The sequence below is a fragment of the Cryptomeria japonica genome, chromosome 6 (genome assembly GCF_030272615.1).
Source record: "Cryptomeria japonica chromosome 6, Sugi_1.0, whole genome shotgun sequence".
NCBI lineage: Eukaryota > Viridiplantae > Streptophyta > Pinopsida > Cupressales > Cupressaceae > Cryptomeria > Cryptomeria japonica.
In genome coordinates, this window is record NC_081410.1 from 188,381,225 (window position 1) to 188,403,526 (window position 22,302).

Genomic DNA, 22,302 nt, shown 5'->3' on the forward strand with positions numbered 1-22,302 from the left:
AAATATCAGAAACACTTTTGAAGTCAGGATGTCAATCTAAGTATATCCCTAAAATTTTGTTAGAAAAGTGTTGGTGTACTATCCTAAATTGTAATCCCTTACAATTTTGTTTTCATTTGGGCCCCCGTCTTGGCGTTTGTGCTCTGAGGCTTGAAAGAGACCTACTTTTGCTCATGTTATGCAAATTTATTGAACCATTTTCAATGCACAACCCATCCTGCCCTTAAATTGTGGTCTCTAATTGGGCAAGACCTCGGCATAATGCCCTGGTCCCCTTGGGACTAGAGCATCCAATGCATTGGTCCTCCCAATTAGGACCCAAATTTGGGCCCCTTAACGATCATGAAATATGAGCAAGAATTCCAACTTTGTGTTGGCTCATGTCAAAAAATTAAATTGTTTTATGATAGGTAAGTATAAAAGGAGGTCTACGCCTCTCATTTGATCATCAATCAATGATATTGAATAATCAATTTAAGCAATCAAGCATTCAAGTTCAAGCAAGAAAGCAACCAATCTTCTTTCAAGCATTGAAGCAGAGCTAAAGTCAAGATTCAATCATTGGCATTGACATTCATGTTCTATGTTATGTAAGACTTCATGAAACTCTAATTTTGTCTAGAGACAAACAAAACTTCACAAGGATGTACAAAATTAGTGTTTGAGTCATTATTCAACATCTCCTTCAAAGGGAGAGCATTTCTATTATTGCAATTCAATCAAATTTCATTTCTATTTCATGGGTAATTTCAAAACAAGGGTTTGACCTAGGGAAAACCCCTATTCCCAACATGTTTCCCTTCTCTAGTGTGCATAGGAACAAGTATGGAGCTACGATCTTCAAGATAAGCTTTATCTACAAAGACAAATCGATCCCCCATTGGAGTGTGAAATGTGCAGAGGACCAAAGTGACCACCACATTGGTCCCAACAAATTAGGAGCTCCTTCTAAGAACAGATCCAAATCCTCTTACAATCCTCAGATCCAAGTTCGTAGCTCAATCTGATGACTGTAGCTTACTGTTTGTGCATTTTTACATCAATTCCAACACATTAACCTTAATTTCAGCATTTTTCACAATTCAACTCAAAAAAGGGAAATTTAATCAAATCCCTAGTAAATCTAATAGAACTCACAACCCTTATCCTTGCTAGTTTGTGGCTAGATCTGTTATATTTACCCCCCTCTTTAATGTAATAGTCCCTAAGTCATAAATTAGTGGTTTCTTTCTATCTAATTGTGGAAACCCTAATTTTTCACCATTACATTTTGATGAACCTAAATCCTTACACCTGCAATTTTGATTTTTGTTTTCAGATTTGAGTGTTTATGCAATTTCAAATTTGAATTTGAATTTGCAAGTTTAATTTTTTATTGAATTTTAAAAATTTAGAGGTTAAATTCACAAAAGCCCTAATTTTTAATTCTAAAATTGAGCTTGTGGGTTGTCTAAATTAGATTTACCATTTCAGATCTAATTATTCATTTAATTTACAATTCAAATTTTCCCTCCTAGATCTCATTTTCAAATTGAATTACATAAATTTAGTGGTTGAATTTACAAAAACCCTAATTTATAATTCTAAAATTTACTATGTGGGTTGCATAATTTATCAAATTACTTTTTAGATATGATCTTTATGAATGTTATGCTATGATCTAGATCCATTTATGTTTCAAATTCACAAATCAAATTGCTTAATTAATTGGTTAATCAATAATTTTCACAAAAGTTTGTATTACTTAATCATAGTTCTCAAATTCAAATTCAAATTTCCCTCCTTTGTGCATGAGTTTTACTACCATTAGCCCTACCTATAATATTCCCATGAGAAGAAGTTGTATAATTAAGGATGCCCAAGGTTTAATTACTAAGAATATGAAGCCTAATTTGGATAACTTGTTCATGAGAATGTGGGTGGTTCTTCTATTCCAACAATTGATGTTACTTATCCCCATTCTTTATATAATTCTCATGATGAGGGTGAATCACTAACTAGGGTTTCTATTGACCAATTGGAGAAGATTGACAATGAATTTGAAAATCTTCATTAATGGATGAGTCAATAATACCCAAAAAGTGAGGCTATCCTATTGATTGAAGGATTAAAAAGATCGGTTCAAAGTGATAAAGTTGGCATTGATTTGTTACGTGGTCTTTCTCATATTGTTGACACTAATTTCATGCCTTTGAAAAGTTGTGTTGAGTCCTTGGTTACACTCAACCTCCTAGTGAATTTAATCATTCTTTTCCTATGAATACTTCTATGACTAGAGTTCCTACTTTTACATCCAACATCATGGCTACTTCCACACAAAATGTTATTCCTACACATGTTAGTCAAGGGCAAAACATCTCTAATCAAAACTATTTCATCCCTCCTTTAGTAAGTCTTCCATTTTTTACCCAATCATCTCCCATACCTACCTATCATAGTGTTCCACCTCCTTATTCTTAAGCCCCTCCTTCCTTTAACAATTTTACTCCTCCATCCCAATCCAATGTGTCTAATTTCAACCCATCCATCGAAGCAACCATTAATAGCCTAGCTCAAACGATTTCATCCTTGCAAAAACAAATAGCTTCTATGAACCAGTTAAAGTTTAATGTGCACACATTTGATGTAGCAAGACCATTATCTAATGATGTTGTTCGTTTTGTTCCCCCTAAAAATGTGGAAGTCCCTCAATTGGATCTTTATAATGGAAAAAGTAATCCCATAACTCATGTGAAAATATTTCAAACTTTGTGTAGTGATTTTGCTTATGATCAAAGACTTTTGGCTAAATTGTTTACTAGAACATTTAGAGATAAAGCTTTGAAATGGTATTGTTATTTTCCTCCTTATTCAATTACACCATTTCAACAATTGGCTAATGCTTTCATTCAATAATTTCACAATAATATTGTTCCTAAGATTACTTTGATTGATTTGATGCATTGTAAGCCAAGTGTTCAAGAAAAAGTGATTGATTTTATTGATAGATATAAGCATTTGTATTCTTAAATTTCTTATCCTATGCCTAATCAATATTTTCAAAGAATTTTTATTTCTAATTTGCAAAAAGACATTATGGATAAGCTTCTCTTTTCTGAGTTTACTTCCTTTACGTAGATGTGCGCAGTACTTCAAAACTATCAGCTTCAAGTGAGTCAATTTGAATAATCGCCTTCAATGGCTCTAGTTGATAAGAATGGAAGTGCTCAACAACCTTTTGCAAAGTTTAAACTGAACAAGGGATTCATCAAGTTCAATGATAACAACAATAACTAAGTATAATCTGCAACAACAAGTGTGTCTCCTTTATCCAAGTATTTTAGAAATGAATTTACTCCTCTTTCTAAATCTTTGCATAACATTATGACACAATTTTTGAACAAGAATGTGTTTTCAAAACTTCCTCCCATTAAACCAATTGACATAAAAAAACCTTCGCCACCTTATCTGATGCCGAAGCCTTTTTCTAATATCATCGTCAATCTAGTCATGACATTGAAAAGTGTTATTCCCTAAGGAGTAAGATTCAAGACCTTATTGATAACAATACCATGTCTGCAACTGGTGTGAATGACAAAGGAAATAAACTCATAGCTCTCTTCCTAATCAAAACCTCCAAATCCTTACCAATCATTTGCCTTCTCATTCTACTAATGTTATTGAGACTATGCATCTTACCTTTTCTCCTAGTGATCTTGGCCTTGAGTCTAATAATATGGTGAATCTTATTGATAAACCTACACCTCCTAAGTACCTATGCATTACCTTTTATCCTAGTGAGACTATTGAATCACTTGATGGCATACTTTGTATCACTATGAAGATCAAAGACATGCTCTCACAAGGGGTTCTCATTGATCCAACGTGTGTGGTGAATGTGATAACTGAAGAATATATTTATACCTAGTTACAATTGTATCAAGTGACATATGATAAATCTGATGTGTTGATTAAATTTTTTTATGGTTTCTCTTGTCCCGCTATTGGTTCTATTACTCTTCCCATTGAGGTTGGTACTAAGTGCGTAGACGTCAATTTTGCTATCATTCCTACATTGGATCAATTTCATGTGAAGTTGGGACATCCTTGGCTCTCTTCCATGAAAGAAATCCCCTCTACCATTCATAAGTGTTTGAAATTCCCTCTTAATGAAAAAATCATAACAACTAATCATAGAATGTACCAACCCATGGTGAGGCATGGAGATGTTAATCTTGATTACTTGGTCTAAACAATTTGAACCTCTTAAGCATCGAAGTGATACTCTTTTTCAATCTTATCAAATGTGGAAGAATGAGATTATCTTATCCTTAAGTAAGCCTAGAGATCCTAATCCCATTCCTCTCCTTCCTACCCCATCTATTCCTCCTTTATATGTTTTTTTCTACCTCCTACATCTTACAAAGGGAAGCACCCGACATCTCCTTTCTTTCAACCTAAAAAACCTTTCCCTATGCATCCTTCTTTAAAGGAAGAGAAGAAGCCTTTGCCTTTGACCCTAAATCTTCACAACCTTCAACTAAAAGTAAAAGAGATTGTTTTGTGAGATAACACCGACGTAGACGTCATGCTAAGGCTTGTGAACTTTCCTCTAAACCCATTTCCTCCCCAAAGACTCCAAATGTTGACACGATCCCATTTCTCTAGCCTTCGCCTAACCCCAGGGAGGAAATTCAACCTAAATCTCCAAGACATAAAATGATCAAGAAGAATTGGTTCAAGTTCTATTCCAATTAAAGATTCTATTTTTATTAATCTTGATGAAGAGATGGATTAAAATGATGTTCATGCTAACAATGTTGATTCAAGTGATGAATATGAATACGTTGATGTTGACAATGATTAGTCTAAATAATTGTCACAAGCATTAATCTTAGCTCCTAGTAATAGACAAAGTGATCCATCATTAGAGTATGGTCCTTGTTAAGAACTTGTGGTAGCTCCATCTATGGTGCTCGAATTCTCTCCTCTTGCATATTGTCCCTTCCTAAAACAATGTTGAGAAAGATTGGGAGGCGGATGACTTGCTTGATTAGCTTCATTTGTTTCGTAGATTCTCTCTCTCTCTCTCTCTCTCTCTCTCTCTCTCTCTCTCTCTCTCCCCTCTCTTGCTTGTTTGTAACCTTCTCCTATTTGTTTCTCAGTTCTTCTATTTGTTGTCCCAAGTGTTGTCTACTTGAGGACAGTGCAAAGCATTGACATCTCTTTTGGTCTCTCCCATGTTAACTCAAAAGACATAGGTGCCCTTCTTCCATTATGCTTCTAATTTCTTTGGGGTATGAGGACAGTTCAATGCAAACATATTCATGATATACATTATTTATCATAAGAGCATACTCACCCCAAAGTTAAGTAGAACCCTTATGTGTTTTTTGTTTTGTGAGCATTATCATTTGATTTGTTCTCTTCTAGGGGGAATATCATTGAGATAACATGATTCTCTTTTGGATGAATGTATACTACCATAAAGAGATTGCTCTCGATAAGGCGTACACAATCACTTTAATGTGGGGGCATACACTTCGCTAAATGTTTCTCTCTTTTGCACACCTTATTTTTTTTGTAATTTCAATATTTTTCTTTTCATGACTCATTGTAAGTGAACCTTAATAGACTAAGTAGTCATGGTTTTCTTTTCTTTATCTTTCCTATGATGTCCCTTTTATCTTGATTTTGGAAGTAGTAAGATACCTAAAGTCCACTAGGGGTTTGGTGTGTTTTGCCTCCTTGGCATCTTGATAAAAGCCTTTCAATGTGAACCTTTGTACTGTAACAAAAAATTCTTCATCTCATACTCCCGCTAAAGTGGGGGCTAAATGTAACATCCTAAATTACACTCCCTTACAATTTTATTCGCATTTGAGCCCTCACCTTGGTATTCATGCACTTTGAAGCCTCAAAGGGACCTATTTTTTCTCATGCTATGCAAATTTATCACCATTTTCAATGCACACCCCCATCCTGCCCTTAAAATGTGGTCTCTAATTGGGCAAGACCAAGGCGTGGTGACCTGGTCCTCCCAATTAGGACCCCTTAACAGTCATGAAATATGAGCAAGAATTCCATCTTTTTGTCGACTCGTGTCAAAAAATTATATTGGTTTTTGACGGGCAAGTATAAAAGGAGGTCTACCCCTCTCATTTGATCATCCAACAATGATATTAGTCAATCAATTTAATCTATCAAGCATTCAAGTTCAAGCAAGCAAGCAATCAATCTTCTTTCAAGCATTGGAGCAGAGATAAAGTCAAGATTCAAGCATTGGAGTTGACATTCATGTTTTATGTTATGAAAGACCTCATGAAACCCTAATTTCATGTGGAGACAAACAAAACTTCATAAGGAGGTACATTATTAGTGTTTTAGTCATTATTCAACATCTCCCTCAAAAGGAGAACATTTATATTATTGCAATTCAATCAGAATTCATTTCTATTTCATGGTTAATTCTGAAACTGGGGTTTGACCTAAGGAAAACCCTATTACCAACCTATTTCCCTTCTCTAGTGTGCGTAGGAATGGGTACAAAGATGCAATCTTCAGGATAAGCTTTATTTACAGAGACAAATCGATCCCCCTTTCGAGCATGAAAAGTGTAGAGTACTAGAGTGACCACCACACCAATCCCAACAAATCAAGAGCTCCTTCTAGGAATATATCTAAATCCTCTTACAATCCTCAGATCCAAGTTCATAGCTCGATCCGACGTCTGTAGCTTACTATTCATGCATTTTGAAATCAATTCTAGCACATTTACCCTAATTTCATCATTTTTTACAATTCAACTCAAAAGAGGGAAATTTAACCAAATCCCTAGTAAATCTAATAGAACTCTCAGCCCTTATCCTTGTTGGTTTGTGGCTAGATCTGTTAGTTTTACCTCCCTCTTTAATGTAGTGGTCCCTAAGTCATAAATTAGTGGTTTCTTCTATCTAATTATGGAAACCCTAATTTTTCACCACTACAGTTGTTCAATGTTGCTAGGTGACCTTGACTGGGGCTTTTTTCTTTTTCAAAATATGGTTTTGTATATCTTATTTTGCACTTTTTGAAACTATAATCATTCTCTCTAGAATTTGTCCCCTGCACACACAAGAGAGGAAAAATGTTGTTGGTTTGATAAGGGTTTTCCTAGGTCAAACCTCGAGTTTGGAATTAACCCTATGATGAATAAAATGTAAAAGAGAGTGCACCCTTATGGATCAAAGGCTAGATCTAGAATTGAATGATTATACCTTCAATTGATGATGCAATGCTCTTACAATAAGTCCTCCATGTTTTGATGCAATAACATGGTAAATCATCATAAATTCATCATGAAAACATAATAGAAGATGTTTTGTTGTAGCTTGGTGTTCCTTGGACTCAAATATACTCTTGAAGAATAATAATTGCTCATGGAAGGAAAGAATGAGATAATAGAAGATGATGAAATGAATTATGTGTGATGTCTTATATAGGGATCTCAAAGTAAAATCACCTTTTGACTGACTTAAAATAATTGTTTCCACATATTGAGGATAGGTTTGGCAATGGCAAGGCCATCATATTGTTCTCCCAAAATTTTAGCCAAAAAGCACCAGTCAACATTGCTAAGCAACATTGACCTGACAAAATAGGCTCGAATTTTTAAGGTCATGAGATAGTAGAGCCCTAATATCTGAACTGCAATTTATATGAAGAATGAAAATATTTAATTGTGGGAAAAAATGCATTGAAATTTAAAATGGCATAGGACCCATATAAGCATGAAATGAATAAGGTAAAAGACATACTTAAAATAAGAGCCCAAATAATAAAGTGTTGATGTATTAAAGTAAAATAGGACTCATAATATTGAATTAAATATTAATTTAATGGAATAAAAGGTCATATAATGCATAGAAGAATAAAAATTAAAATAAGTGTAAGGAGAGTGTCAAATTAGACATCTTAATTAAAGGAGTACAAATTATGATGCTAGAATATTTCATGTTCTTATATCTTGGATTAGACGCTATTACATGTGAGATGTAATATGTCAATTGTATATATTGAAGACGATTCATTCATTTCTATATTTATGTGAAATTGAGTTAATTATTTGATTTTGTGATATAGTTAATGGTTGTGAGCCTTACAATTAGAAGCAAGATTGAACTTGATGAAATCTCAATGCATGTCTTCAAACTACACTACGCATTCCATGATTCATGTGCATCAAATTTTTTAGTACATCAACATCAAATAAATTTACAAGTGCTTGAATAAAAGTGTTTATAGGAGTACAAATTAGTAGGTCCATGCAAAGGAGATTATCCAGAAGATCATCATCTAGGATTAGTGGATCATCAAGGTCTCCAAATGCTTCCTAGCTATTCATCTATATAGCATGAGGGTAATGCATATTGGGATAATCAATGTTCTCTTCAATATCATAAAAGATCAATTGTCATGATAATAATTTTAAAGACTTCCCTCCTTTTGATTTCCACCACCCCTTCTCCTTATGATTACACTAAAAATGTTTTAGGGGGCCATTTTGACAAACCTTATAATTATGTTCATCAAAATTAACAAGAGTAGGGGAAAAAATACCATAATATTAACTACTCGTGATGAAGTCCTCAAAAAAATACCAAAACAACAAAATTTATAAGATCACAAGAGCAACCGTAGAAACAAAACTTCACATTAATTCATGAAGCACAAAATTATCAATTCATATAATCCTCCTTAGCTATTTAAAGTTTGTGCAATTTATCTCAATGTAATTACAATACATAAGGAAAAGAGACTTCAAATATGATGTTATAGTCACCCTAAACACAATTTTATCCAATAAACTATATTGAATTTTAAGGCTCATAGAAATATTTCCAATGCCCATAAGAAGTGAAAAATTCAACAATTTGAATAAAAGATATATACATTTCTATACAAGGTTCTTACAAAGGGCAATAGAACCTTAGCCAAATTTAGAAGCATAGCTAAAAGCTCCACTAGATTTGATAAAATCCACCTACTTTAGTAATTATACTAAAAAACTAGCATCAAAATGTAGAAGTCTCCCAAATAAATTCAAAAGGCATCCAAATTAAGAGAATACTAAATTTAATGGGCCACCAAGTTTAGATCCAATTTTAGCAACAATTACCAAGGTTAGTGATGTTACTAAAAATAGAGATTCCTACCAAATTGAAGAATTGTTGCTAAAGGTTTCTTAAATGCCACATATGGAAAGCGATGAACGGTATGTGAACTATCAAGGGGTCACACATGTCAATAAAGGGGTTCACTACCACATGGTAGGCCACTCCAAAGGAACAAAGATCAATAGGTTTGCTACCACAAAGACCACTCCAAAAGAGATGTGGATTTATTTTGAGTTATAGATGTTTTCCAAAGGCTATGCAAGCCTACCACAAAGAGTCTATGTCTTATGTAGGTTGTAGATTGAGATAACTAGAATTCATTGCCACATAGTAGACCACTCCAAAGGAAAAAAGGTTAATAAGTTAATTGCCACGTAGACCACTCCAAAGGGGGTGCAAATTAATAATAGATGATAGATGTGTTTCAAAGGTTATGAAGGCCTACCCCAAAAGGTTTATGACTTATATAAGCCATAGATGTATTTAAGAGAGATTCACTATAGCATAATAGACCATTCCAAAGAAAAACATATCAATAATTTCATTGTCTCATAGACCACTCCAAAAATATGTGAATTTATGACGAACGATAGAAATATTTCAAAGTTTTTATACTTACCCCAAAAGATATATGACTTATAGATACTAGATAAACATAAAAAGAGGTCCCTCCAAAAGATATATGACTTATAGACACTAAATTGAGATAAAAAGAGGTCGTTCAAAGGTCATGGCTCTTACAAAACTATAATTTAAAAGTGGTTGTTAGCATTTTTTAAGGAAGGGAACAGCACTCTAATAATGCCTCCTATTAGATCTACTCATTGGCCAAATAGTACTTCCCAAATGTACCACGTACCTCACATTTAATTTGCAACATAAAATTTTGAAATTTACCTATAATAAAAATTTAAAATTTATACCCGCGTAATATGGTAAAATTATACTAAGCGATGATGTGAATCGTTGCGTAGTATGGTACAATATAAACAATGTATATTAGAATCTTTAAATTCTTTAGCTCGAGTTGGGTACTACTCTCTACTCGAAAATTCAAAGGAATTGAATGTCAATTAATGGGTTTTGACATCCTTGAATGTGATGTCATTGTTCATTTAAATTTTGGACATTAAAATTTGGATTTTTTTTAAGTTTCAATTTAAAATCTTAGATTTTTAGTGGATAGAACAAATTTCAAATATTTATTGAATTTGATATTATGTATGATTTTATAAGAATTCAAATATAAGTTTAAAACTAAATGAATGAAGACAAGTTACGTAAATTAGATCAAAATAATAAATATATAAAATGTAAATATCAATTGTTTTCTAATATTTAAGATGTGAAAAAGTACAATACAAAGGATTGTACACAAACATATAGGTCACTTGGATGCATGAATCAAAAATATCTATGAGGTCATGAATTCAACTCTTATCGCTCCTAGTCAAGAGACAAGTTAACTAGATCTAACTAAGACTTCAAGAGTTTAACTAGCAATCAATGGTTCAATCATTTCAATTTGATTAAAACAAAGGTGTTCTAGGCTAATTAAAGGTAGCACCTAACTATAGTCTATCGAAGATTGATGAGGTAGTCGTAGTATTTATCTACCTCAAGTCAAGTTGAACATTTGTTATTAAATAGCCACATAAATGAGAATAATTAAATATTCCTACTATCCCAACTTATTAATACCTCTACAATATTAAATCAATAATTGTGAATACATTCAACAATGTTTGGCTTATTAACTTTTCATAATCTTAGAGTTTGTAATATCACGGTAAAATTCAAAGCATCGAGATTCCTTAACTCATGTTTCTTTCACCTACTTGTGATATCCATTATTGTACCTTTCACTTTAGGTGACCTTATCTCTTACATATTTCATGATTTTGTTTTGTCTATTTTAGCTTTTTAAAAAGAGTTATCCCAAATGATCAAAATTGTTGAATGGCTTGGGTTGTTATAAGTTTTACATGGAAAGTGTCATAGCAAAGTCCTTTACAAAATCTTGATTGAGGGAGGATTTGTTTCAATGGTAGAGAAGTTTTATGGTATTAACAAAGTTGAGGGCTCAAATAGGTTTACATACATAGCGAATAAAAGTATAATTGATTGTGATTGAAAGGGATCTATGTGAAAGTATGATAGGAAATAGAAAAGAAACATAGGGAGTTGAGGAAACCATAGAATGGTAGTGAAGATCTAAAAGCCTCAAAATTCTTTGGTCTCGGATTATTTGTTGGACAACTATATCACATAGCTTTTACAAAGATCTTAAAAAAAAATTGAGATGATTTTAGATAATTTTTTTACTCTTACGTTTCTAGAGTCAAAAGTTCCAACAAGAAAAACTCTTCACAAAGTAGAAAGTGATGTTTAACATATCAATAGGTGTCGAATTCTCACCAGCCAACTTGTTGGTATTAATTCTAAAGTAGATGATGATGGTGCTAAAAATAATTTTATTGAATACTATGCATACAAGTATGGTAACATTAGACTTATTTTAACCAAACTCAATTTAAGTTTAGAATTTTTTATCTTTTCCTTGAGATTACCCAAAAAAAATCAAGAAGAAAAATAACTTGGCTATTGAAGAAACTATAAAAAATCTCTATTTGTTGTAACTTAATTATTTTTATATCACTTTTTTTTTAATAAAATGTTATAATTTTATAGCATGCTTTGCTATATTGTAAAAATGATATTATTAATGTTTAATATTATTGTTATTGATTTGTTATCAAGTAGTTGTGGTTAGTTGCTTTGTTCTAATCAACATCATCTTGTATATATTCATCTCTTACCAATAGTATGATATCTTCTACCCACCAGTATTTATGACATTTATGATCATTTTCTAGTATCGGGAAGAATTTTATCATTTTTTCTAGATAAAATATATTTTTCATGGTTGGAGCCATTATTTTTTGATTAAGTAAAAACAGGTTTTAAGGGACCCGAAACCCGATTACATTCGAAAGATATTCAAGAAGGAAACAAAACAAGACAACTGCAAAAGACCAGCAAAAAAACCAGCAATAGAGAAAGGGACAGCAAGAGGCCAGCAAGAAATTGACCCCAAGCCCAGCATTACAAGTTAATTAAAAACTCTTCATAGTTTCCTCAACATTCTGTACCAAGAGCATCATCGCCTTGCCCACTTCCCTCAGGTCGTTGTTTTCCTGTCCAAGCTGACTCTCTTTCACTTTGGTGTCCTTCCCAATAGTGGTCTGCCTAGTTCTGCACCTAGGGTTCTGGTGGGTGGGGCTGGAAGTTGGAGACTTCTTCTATAATTACCAGGTTCTTATCCTGATTTTTCTTTTCCAAATGATCTACCAGTGCATTCATATTCTGGGAAGAAACTTTAAGGACCTGGAGGCTGTGGTTCATAAGGCTTTTCAAAGCCTTCTCATTACGGGCAATCCGGGTGTTGACGTTGTCTTTGTCCTGCTCCACTTGCTCTTTCAGAGTTCTAATAACATCCTCCAAATGTTTTAGGTCCCCTTTGATCAGATCTTTCTCCAACCAGTCCTCCATCTCCATTTCCTCCTCAGCTTCACTGTTTTCCGTATCCTCATTCTATTTCCCAGAGTCAGACATCTTAATCAGCTTATTAATCTTATCTTCCAGCTCCCTTTGCTTACCCTGCATACTAGTGATGTTTTCGACAACCCATTTTTGGAAATTGAAGAATTTAAGAGTGCAGTTGCGGGCGGTGTCCAAGATGGTGTTCGCAGAGTCCTTTCCCTGTTCAGTCTCCTCAGAGTTAGGGTTGTCATACTCCTTAGGATTCAGAGCATCATTCTCGCTTTCTGAACCCTTAGGATTAGGGTGAGGGTTTTCATAATTACCCCCTTCCTCCCCTTCACCATAGTTCTCATCCTTATTTTGCTCCATTTCAGTATCAGTGTCCTTATCCTTTTCCTCTTCTTCATCACAATGCACCTCCTTTTCCCCATGCTCTATTTCAACTTTCCTTTTTTTGTGGGTAGGGGTGCTGGGTTGATCCCCATTCAAGTCAGAGTCTTTGCCGCTCTCAAATATATGAGCATTAATGATCAAAGGATCATCCTTGGTTGCCCTAGCCTTATCCTTAAGATGTTCATATATTAGCAGAATGAGCCCCTGGTGGGCTAAAGGGTAAGAATTAGGATTTTTAGCATGGTCTGCAAGGCTCTCGTTTAGAGAGGACGCTAAATAGAAGGGCAGGGATATTTTAGCCCCATGACCAAAATGGTTCAAGAAAGCGAAATGATAGTTATAAATTTTTGTAAATCTGCCATCCACAGTCAAATACTCCATTAAAGCCCTAAGAACTTTTTGCCAGAAAGGCTTTACCTGCTGGGGAGTGTAGTAGGAGATGTTGTCCTTCTTCGCAAGCTTGCCCTTCTCATCCTCTGACTTCGGGAAGTTTTTGAAAGCTTTAGCTGCATACTTCTGATCCTTGTAGAATTTAGTCCCCTCCATCTTGAGCCCTGTGACCTCTGCAATCATGTTTTCATCGATTTGCCAAATCTCCCCAAACAGGGTGACTCTGTTGTTACTTTAGCTTTTAGCAAAACCGTAAGACACAGAATTTCTGCTTCCGTGAAGCTTTTCCATATAGTCAATGAAGCCATGTCTGTGGAGTCTTCTCCAGACCTTTCGTTCACTCTTCCAATTCTCACATCCTGGAGGCTCATTCCTGTTTAGGTTACCACCCATTATGAGCTCCAAGTAAAGATACCCACTGCTGCAGTTCTCAATCTGCAGATAAAACTCTGAAAGCTTGTTATTTCTGGAATTCCCGTGTAAGGACTCTTTCGTAGTTTTGAAATTGCTGCTTATGGCCGCACAAACCTGACTATTATTACTATAATCTTTCGCACACATATGATCTTGGATATGATGCCGAAAAACACTCATAATCTGACAGTTAATCCGCCCCCAAAATCTATCTTTGGAAATCGTTCCCCAGAAATTAATCATGAGATTAACTTGACCCTTTGATGCGATCAAAGAATAATTGCTCTTTAACCTCCCTTTTGATGTGAGTTTCTCCAATGTATTTGACATCCTTCTCCAAATTGACCCCTTCATTGGCTAGGATATCCGCAACCTTATTGCCCTCTCTAAAGGTATGAGTTATACTAATGCTAACATAGTTATTTAGAATATCTTTAGCATTTTTAATTAAATTGGTAATATTCCAGGAAACAAAACTTGTACAGTTGAGGGCTTGTATGATGTTTGAAGAGTCCCCTTTGAGCCAAATTTTTTTGAATTTGAATTCCTGAGCTAGCTGGAGGCTCTTTAGCATTGCTAGAGCTTCAGCCACATGGTTATTTTGGACCCCAAAAGGAGAAGCAAAAGCAGCAATGCAAATTCCTTAAGCATTTCTAATAACTCTTCCTCCACCAGCCTTTCCAGGGTTCCCTTTAGCAGCCCCATCAAAATTAACCTTTATCCAGTCATATTCAGGAAACCGCCAGACAATGTTATATCTCCTATTCTTATTTTTCGATCTGTAGACCTTATGCATTAGGTTCCATTCAGTGAGGATGTCTCTTTCCATATCATTCGTATCAGTAATAGACCATTGCTGATTATTCTTGTGAGGAGTGTTGATGTTCTCCTTTATAGCTCTGCATATTTTTTCAAAGACCACCTGAGTGTTACACTTAGCTTCCCTAAATATCCTATTATTTATTTCTTTCCAAATGCCCCACCAAATCATGGGGAGGGTCAAAGACCAAAGGTTCTTGATGATTTGGCATTTGGTTGGAAAGTTCCATTGCCAGATAATATCCTTGATGCTCTTGTTCATGACCCAATTAACTTTCCATTTTTCCCACATTTTGCACCAAATATCCCAGGTAAAGGAGCAGTGAAAAAAGAGATGATCAACTGATTCCCCCTCCTTCTGGCATAGCTCACATCTATTAGGGAATTTGAAACCTCTTCGGATTAAATTGTCAAGAGTAAGGGTACTATTACGAGAAGCAAGCCAAAAGAAGATGTTGACTTTAGGGATCAAAATGTTGTTCCAAACTTTACTCCAAATGGGATTGCTGGTTTGAGAAAAAGTGTTTTTATAGGCTGAGGCAACTTTAAATTCACCTTTAGGATCACTTTTCCAAAGGAAAACATCATCATAGCCTTTGTTAGGGGAAAAGGACAACAACTCCTTCTAGAGGGAGGAAAATCCAAAATGAATGTCATCAAGCCTAACCCACTTGTCCTCCTTCCAATAGTCACATACCATAATCCCAAACCTCCTTTTACACTCCTCAATAATTTGGCTGTTGTTTTGATCATAAAGAGCTTCATTCTTCATCCAGGGGTCTTCCCAAAACCTTATTCTGTCACCTTTTCCAAGGACCCATCTAGCCCCAGCTTTTGCCACTTTTATGGATTTGGTAATGCTATTCCAGATGAAGGATCCAACAGGGATATCTTCAGAGTTAAGGACCCCTTGGATAGTCTGATCCTGAATTTATTTGTCAAACCAAATTTGATTCCAATCTTTCTTAGTATCATAGGCTCTCCATAATTGTTTAGCAAGAAGAGCTTTGTTAAAGGTTTTTAGAGCTTTAATCCCCAACCCCCCTTTGTTCTTTGGTCTACACACTTTGTCCCAGGCAACCAAAGGTATTCTCTTTTTTTCTTCCACTCTTGACCATAACAATCTCTTCTGGATTCTTTCCATTGCTTTAGCAAATTTCATCGGGATACCAAACAGGTTGAGGGCATAAACAGGGAGATTTTGAAGAGTAGCTCGAAGGAGCTATAGTTTCCAGGCCTGAGATAACATTGAGCCTTTCCATCCAGCAAGTCTTTTATTAATTTTATCAATAAGCATATTCTAGAAGGAATTTGGGGGAGCTAACCCCAAGGAAAGACCCAAATAGGTGGAGGGGAGCATTTCCACTTTGCACCCAATAATTTTAGCAATTTTTTGTTGTCTTATGACCGGAGTATTCAGGAAGTACATAGCCGATTTGTCCGAATTGACTTGCTGACCAGTAGCCAAAGCATAGGAGTTAAGAGTAGTTTTGAAGGCATCGACCTCCTTGACCGAAGAATATCCCATGAGGATAGTGTCATCAACAAACTGTTGATGAGTGCAAAAAACATTGGCGGATGAAGGTTGAAGACCTTTGATATTTTTGCTTTGTTTCAAATTATGAATCAATATGCTCATACATTCAGCCAATATGGTAAAAAGGATAGGAGATATGGGATCTCCTTGTCTGAGCCCTCTTGAAGTTTTAAAATTTTTTGTAGGAGATCCATTAATCAGTATAGAGAACATAGGAGTGGTGATCAATTCTCTGATTATTTTGGTTACCTTTTCATCAAAACCAAAAGCCCCCATGATTTTGAAGAGAACATCCCACTCCACTCTATCATAAGCCTTCGCCAAATCCAACTTTATCAAGAAACCTTCTTTTTTAGCAGCACTGAGGGAATGAATGTTCTCATGAACAAGAATAATTGAGTCCAGAATCTGCCTACCAGGAACAAAACCTTTTTGCTCCTCAGAGATGATGAAGGGAAGCACCACCAAAATTCTAGTGGTCATAACTTTGGATATGATTTTGTAGAAAGAGTTGCATAGGCTAATTGGCCTAAAATTTCCCATAGAGTCCACCCCAGCAACTTTGGGATTAAGGCTATAAAAGTGGAGTTAAGTTCCTTAAGGATTCTTCTAGATCCAAAGAATTCTTTGACCACATTAACAGTGTCTTCCCCCACAATATGCCAGAAATCTTGGAAGAAGAACATAGGGAAACCATCAAGACCCGAAGCTTTATCCCCTTGAAACGAAAAGACAAGTTTTTTGATTTCTCCAACAGACGGGATAGTAGTAAGGGCCTTATTCTGAATAGGGTTAATGACCTTAGGAATAATATTAACCAAACTGAGTTGGTGGGTCTGATCAATGTCCTTGTTACTAGTAAGGAGCTGATTGAAGAATCTGATAGCTTCATCCCTGATTTCGTCCTTATTAAGTAGAGTGTTGTTTTCAACAATCAATCTTGTGATTCTATTTGCTGCCTTGTGTTTTAGAGAAGTCATATGGAAGAATTTAGTGTTTATGTCCCCTGCCTTCAACCATATAGCCCTAGATCTCTGCCTCCAATAGATTTCTTCCCTAGAAATAATGTTGTGGATTTTGATAAGAACATCATCTTCCATGGCTTTGGAATACTTTTTGTAGCCTTCTTTCTAAATTGAGTTTTGTATCTAGTCCAGTTCCTCCTTTAGTTTTTTCTTTGAATCAAAGATATCACCAAAGACCTTCTTGTTCCAAGTCTTAATGTTGGTTTTGATGTTTATAAGTTTTTTAGCAACTTTATACATGGCAGTTCCATTAATATCAAGATTCCACCAGTTAGCAATAGATTTTTCAAGATTAGGGTGGGAGGTCCACATCTTTTCGAACCAGAAAGGGAATCTTTGATTATTCTTAAAATTCTTAGCAACAAAAGAGATGGGATAATGGTCTGACCCAATTCTATTAATAAAAGAAAGGGAGCATCTATGAGAAAGAATCCAATCATTAGACAGAAGGGATCTATCAAGTCTTCCCTGGATGAGATCTTCACCATCCCTTTAGTTAGACCAAGTGTAGGAAGCCCCGTTGAGATCCATATCAATGAGAGCATTGCCATTAATAAAGTCCATCGGGTCAGATCTGTTGTTTGGTTGAGCTTGACTACCTCCAAATTTTTCAATGTCTTGTAGAGGAGTATTGAAATCTCCCGTCACAACCCAGCTGTTTAGAGGGAAGGAATTTCTTTTATGCTGAATTTTATTCCAGAATTTGCTTCTAGTGGATTTGGAGTTAGGGGCATAGATATTAGTGATAAAAAATTCCTTACCATCAAAGATGCTTTTAGCTTTTAGGGATAAAATATTGCCATCAACATCAATCATATCTCTAGAGGTTGTGCTTTTATTCTAGAATATAGCAACCCCTCCAGAGGCTCCATTCGAGCTACTGCCACAAGCCCCTCCATTTTTGAAAAACTTTAATTTCTCCACTTTCTCTTTACTCATTTTGATTTCCTGAACCAGGATAATATTCGGATTTTGATCTTGAATGAGGTTCCTTAATATATCTTGTTTATTGAGACCATTTAGGCCTCTGATGTTCCAAGATATTACCTTCATTTGGAAGCCTGAGGGCAGGGCTGCCTTCCATTAGCTATGTTTTGCTTACTCTCCTGGTCCCTATGCCATTTCATAGTTTTGTGTCCCGATGGCGATCTTGAAGCCCCAAAATCAGCCTTGGATCTGGTTCTGGTTTTTACTCCATTAAGGCCTCCTACCTTCTTGGTTTTATCTTTCTTTCCATTTCCTATTGTGTTTTCTTCTTGTTGTTCTACTCTAGACTCATCTTACATGTTGCTCCATAGTTCTTCTCTTTTATGGGATGAGGTAGTCATATTGACTTCAATATTCTGGAATAAGGCATTTAAGTTTGCTTGCGGCGACCCAAACTTGTTACTCCTTCCCAGTTTTATTTCATGTTCTTGAAACTCCTCCTCTAAACAGTGTTCATCCTTTTTTTATATAGGTTCATGAAAAGCCTCAGGATGAGAATCAGTGATATTCTCAATCTCACCATCTTCAAGTGTCTCTTCACTGTTTTCATTCTCCTTCGCCTGTGACTGTAGAGCCTCAAAGGTATTGCCAGTTTTAATCTCAAACTCCCTAGTTTCATTCTTTTTATTCCCCTTCAAAGGGGGATTCTTAGGAGGGTCAGTGCTATCTGCTTCCAGGTGTTCTGGTATATTCACTGAGTTTCCACTTTTTTCTTCTAACTTGTTACAGTCTTTGTTATTATTATTTTCTTTCCATACCTGTTTGTGAATATTTGTCATCACAGGTTTTTTAGGGTTGCTGGGGCAAACCTTAGCCTAGTGACCTTCTTTTTTGCAAGAGAAGCAAACAAATGGGAGAGATTCTAATTCTATGGATTGTTCCCATAACCCAAGTTTGGAGTTTATGTCAATAGTGCTTGGGAGGTCCATATTCTGTGATATGTTGATGCAGATGCGCACATACACCAATCTCTTACGAGTTGCTGTCATTGGGTCTATCGCAACAAGCTCCCCAAAGGAGTTAGCGATTCCTGAGAAAACATCCTCCACCCAGTATTCCAACGGCAGCCTAGGCAACCTAACCCACACCGGAGCAGATTCAAAGAAGGAATCATTGAGTTCCATGTTAGGAGACCATTTTCTAACAGAAAGAGAGGATTTGCCAAACATCCAGGGGCCACCACTTAAAGCAACTTCTATATCTTCCCCGCATGAGAAAGAAAAAACAAAAAAAACTCTAGGCAAGGCAGAGACATCAACTTGTCCTTTCATTCTCCATTTTCTCTTAACAAAGGACCTAACATCCTCAATATTAGGTCGAGGTCCAACAAATTTCCCCACCAAAGAAAAAGACATTAAAGAGATGCTATGATCAATAACTATATCAGGAATCTCAATCGCAAGTTTACCTGTTCTATTATCTGATATATCCTTCACAAAGGGGAAAGACGATTTACTAGTCGGTTTACCAAATGCTTGTCTTGCAAAGAGACTATTCCAGGGTTTAGGTATTCTCCCTTCCTTGATATTTTCTGAGTCAAACTTCACCGCCTCGGGGCTTGAATCTTGAGAATCTTTTAAGTTTTCGTGATCGGGAGGAGGGTCCTGTATTTGTGGGTCCCCATCTTGCCTTCCATCCTCATCATCAGATGCTTGTCCTTGAGCTGCAGTGGATTCAGAACTAGAGGATCCAGCATCGATGTTCCCTCCATTTCTAGATTTCAAATTTCCCACTGCAAACGTTGTTCCCTCCGCTGTTCCCTCCATTTTTCTTGTCTATCTGCTACTGTCAAACTTATTATTATCGATTGGAGCCATTGTTATCTTATATGCAATGTTGGATTATTTTCCATATGGTTAGAGTCATTTGGTGCCCTATTTTCTTGGTCAAGGTCCCTTCACTTTTTTTATTAGTTAGATTCCTTTCACGTTTTCCCTTTGTTTGGAATCCTTTCCATTTTGTCTGAGTGATACTACATTTTATTCTTAGCAAAATCATCAATCAACTCCTTTTACTTTTTGTTAAACAATTATAGTAGTTGTGATTATTCTTATTTCTAAATACTTAATCGATGCTACTCATTCGAAAATTTTCTCCTCTTCTTATAGGTTCTCAAGATGTGGCACTAATGGAGAGGAGATTACAAATAATTGTGATCCATATTTTTATTCTTTTTATGAGTTGTATTTAAATTCCATGTTAACCTCTTGATTTACATTAAAATATATTCACGTATTAGTTCACATGCAATTGAAAGTGAGGGAAAAATATAATGGTGAAATTCACATAACTACATGCCATTTTTCCTTATGCTTTTGGATCCATAGTAAATAGGTTGTCTTTTTTCATTGACTATTGTGCAAAATGGTATATTTTTGTGTGGAAGTTTGAAAATAAAATTATCTTAACCATTGTTGCATCTCCACACACCAAGATTTTATAATTTATTTCTAAATCTACTATTTTCTACTATTGTTTAGACTTGAGGGTGTATAATTGAGCTAGGTCACTTTTGTACTTGAGATGTTGAACCCTAAATGTTTAAATACATTTTTTAAAATTTTAGATCTTGTCACTCTTTTCCTATTATACATCAAGACCTAAATAAGGCACAAATCATTTGAGATTACATGTTAGGTTGTTGATTTTAAGGATTAAACATAATTTATTTAAATAATTTTGGAGTTATTGAAAGCTAATTATAAAAAAGAAAATATATTGCATCAATATTATAATCATATCGCATGAATGATTCTTGTCTTCAATCCTTGTTCATTACAATCAAATTGGTGCACCTAGGGGTTTGACCGATGGAGAATCTTACTACCTAGAAAGCTCCTTGATACTATTTCTAAACATTGTCAATCAGTTGTTATAGGTTGTATACATAAAGGTAAAAAATTTGCTAAAGTACAAATAAGTTTAGATCCATAACTTAGGGTTTATTTTTATACATAGGCACAATTTTTCACACACAAAGATGACTTCTACACTTGCAAAAGTTAGCCAAATAGTTGTACAATCAAATTCTTTGTTTTACAACATAAATATCAAACAAACCTTAGATTGATCGATATATTAGTGAAATTTATTTATGACAAATTTTATTTACTAGATCGAGAGTTGTATATATTTTAGATATTTTATTTAATCCATGCATTACTTAAATAATTTTATCAATCCTAACTGTAAAGCCCTAGAATGGTTAAAATTTTTCAAATATTCTAATTAAATTGTGGCAAAAGCATTTATTTTCCTTATACTACCCTTTTCTCAAATTTAGTGGCATTAGTTACTTATCTCCGAACATATGTTCATTGCTTTTACCATTATAATACACCACAATTATTTTCCCAAACATTATAGTTTTTAAATCAATTGATATTTAACAATGTTAATGTTAAATATTTTTAACAACATATTTTCACTCCAAATGTATATTGATTGCTATATGAGTTTCCATTTACTTTCTTCTCACATTGTCCTCACATGTTCTCTTTCCCATTTTATTGATGGATATAACATTTTTCGTAAAAGAATGAAAAATATCTTGAAATAAATATGTTGTGGTTCTTTCTTTGTGGAACATATATTAGTGGTGGATAAAAGTGCATATTGTAATACCTTTTTAGTCTACCTTTATTGTCATTTTTCTTTGCTATCTTGGATTCTTAATTCTACCATATACTTTTATTATTTTATTGCAATCATTGACCCACATCTTATATATCATGCATGCACTCCACATTTTATTTTATTTTAATCTTTGATCCAATTTATATAATCTTAACCACCTTGGACTAGATGACATTTTCGATCTTGTCTATTTGATAATATTGTTGGAATAATCGTGTATCCAACTATTAACATGAAAATTTATACATTTCAAGGTTAATATTATTAGGACATTATCATTATCATTGGTGAAGGCAGCAAAAAATCAAATTAATGTCTATAATTATGTATTTAAATACAACATCCTAGATTATTTTTACATCTTCAAAATATGAGATAAGAATTCACAAAAAAAATATAACCTCTAATTTTATAGGTACACCAA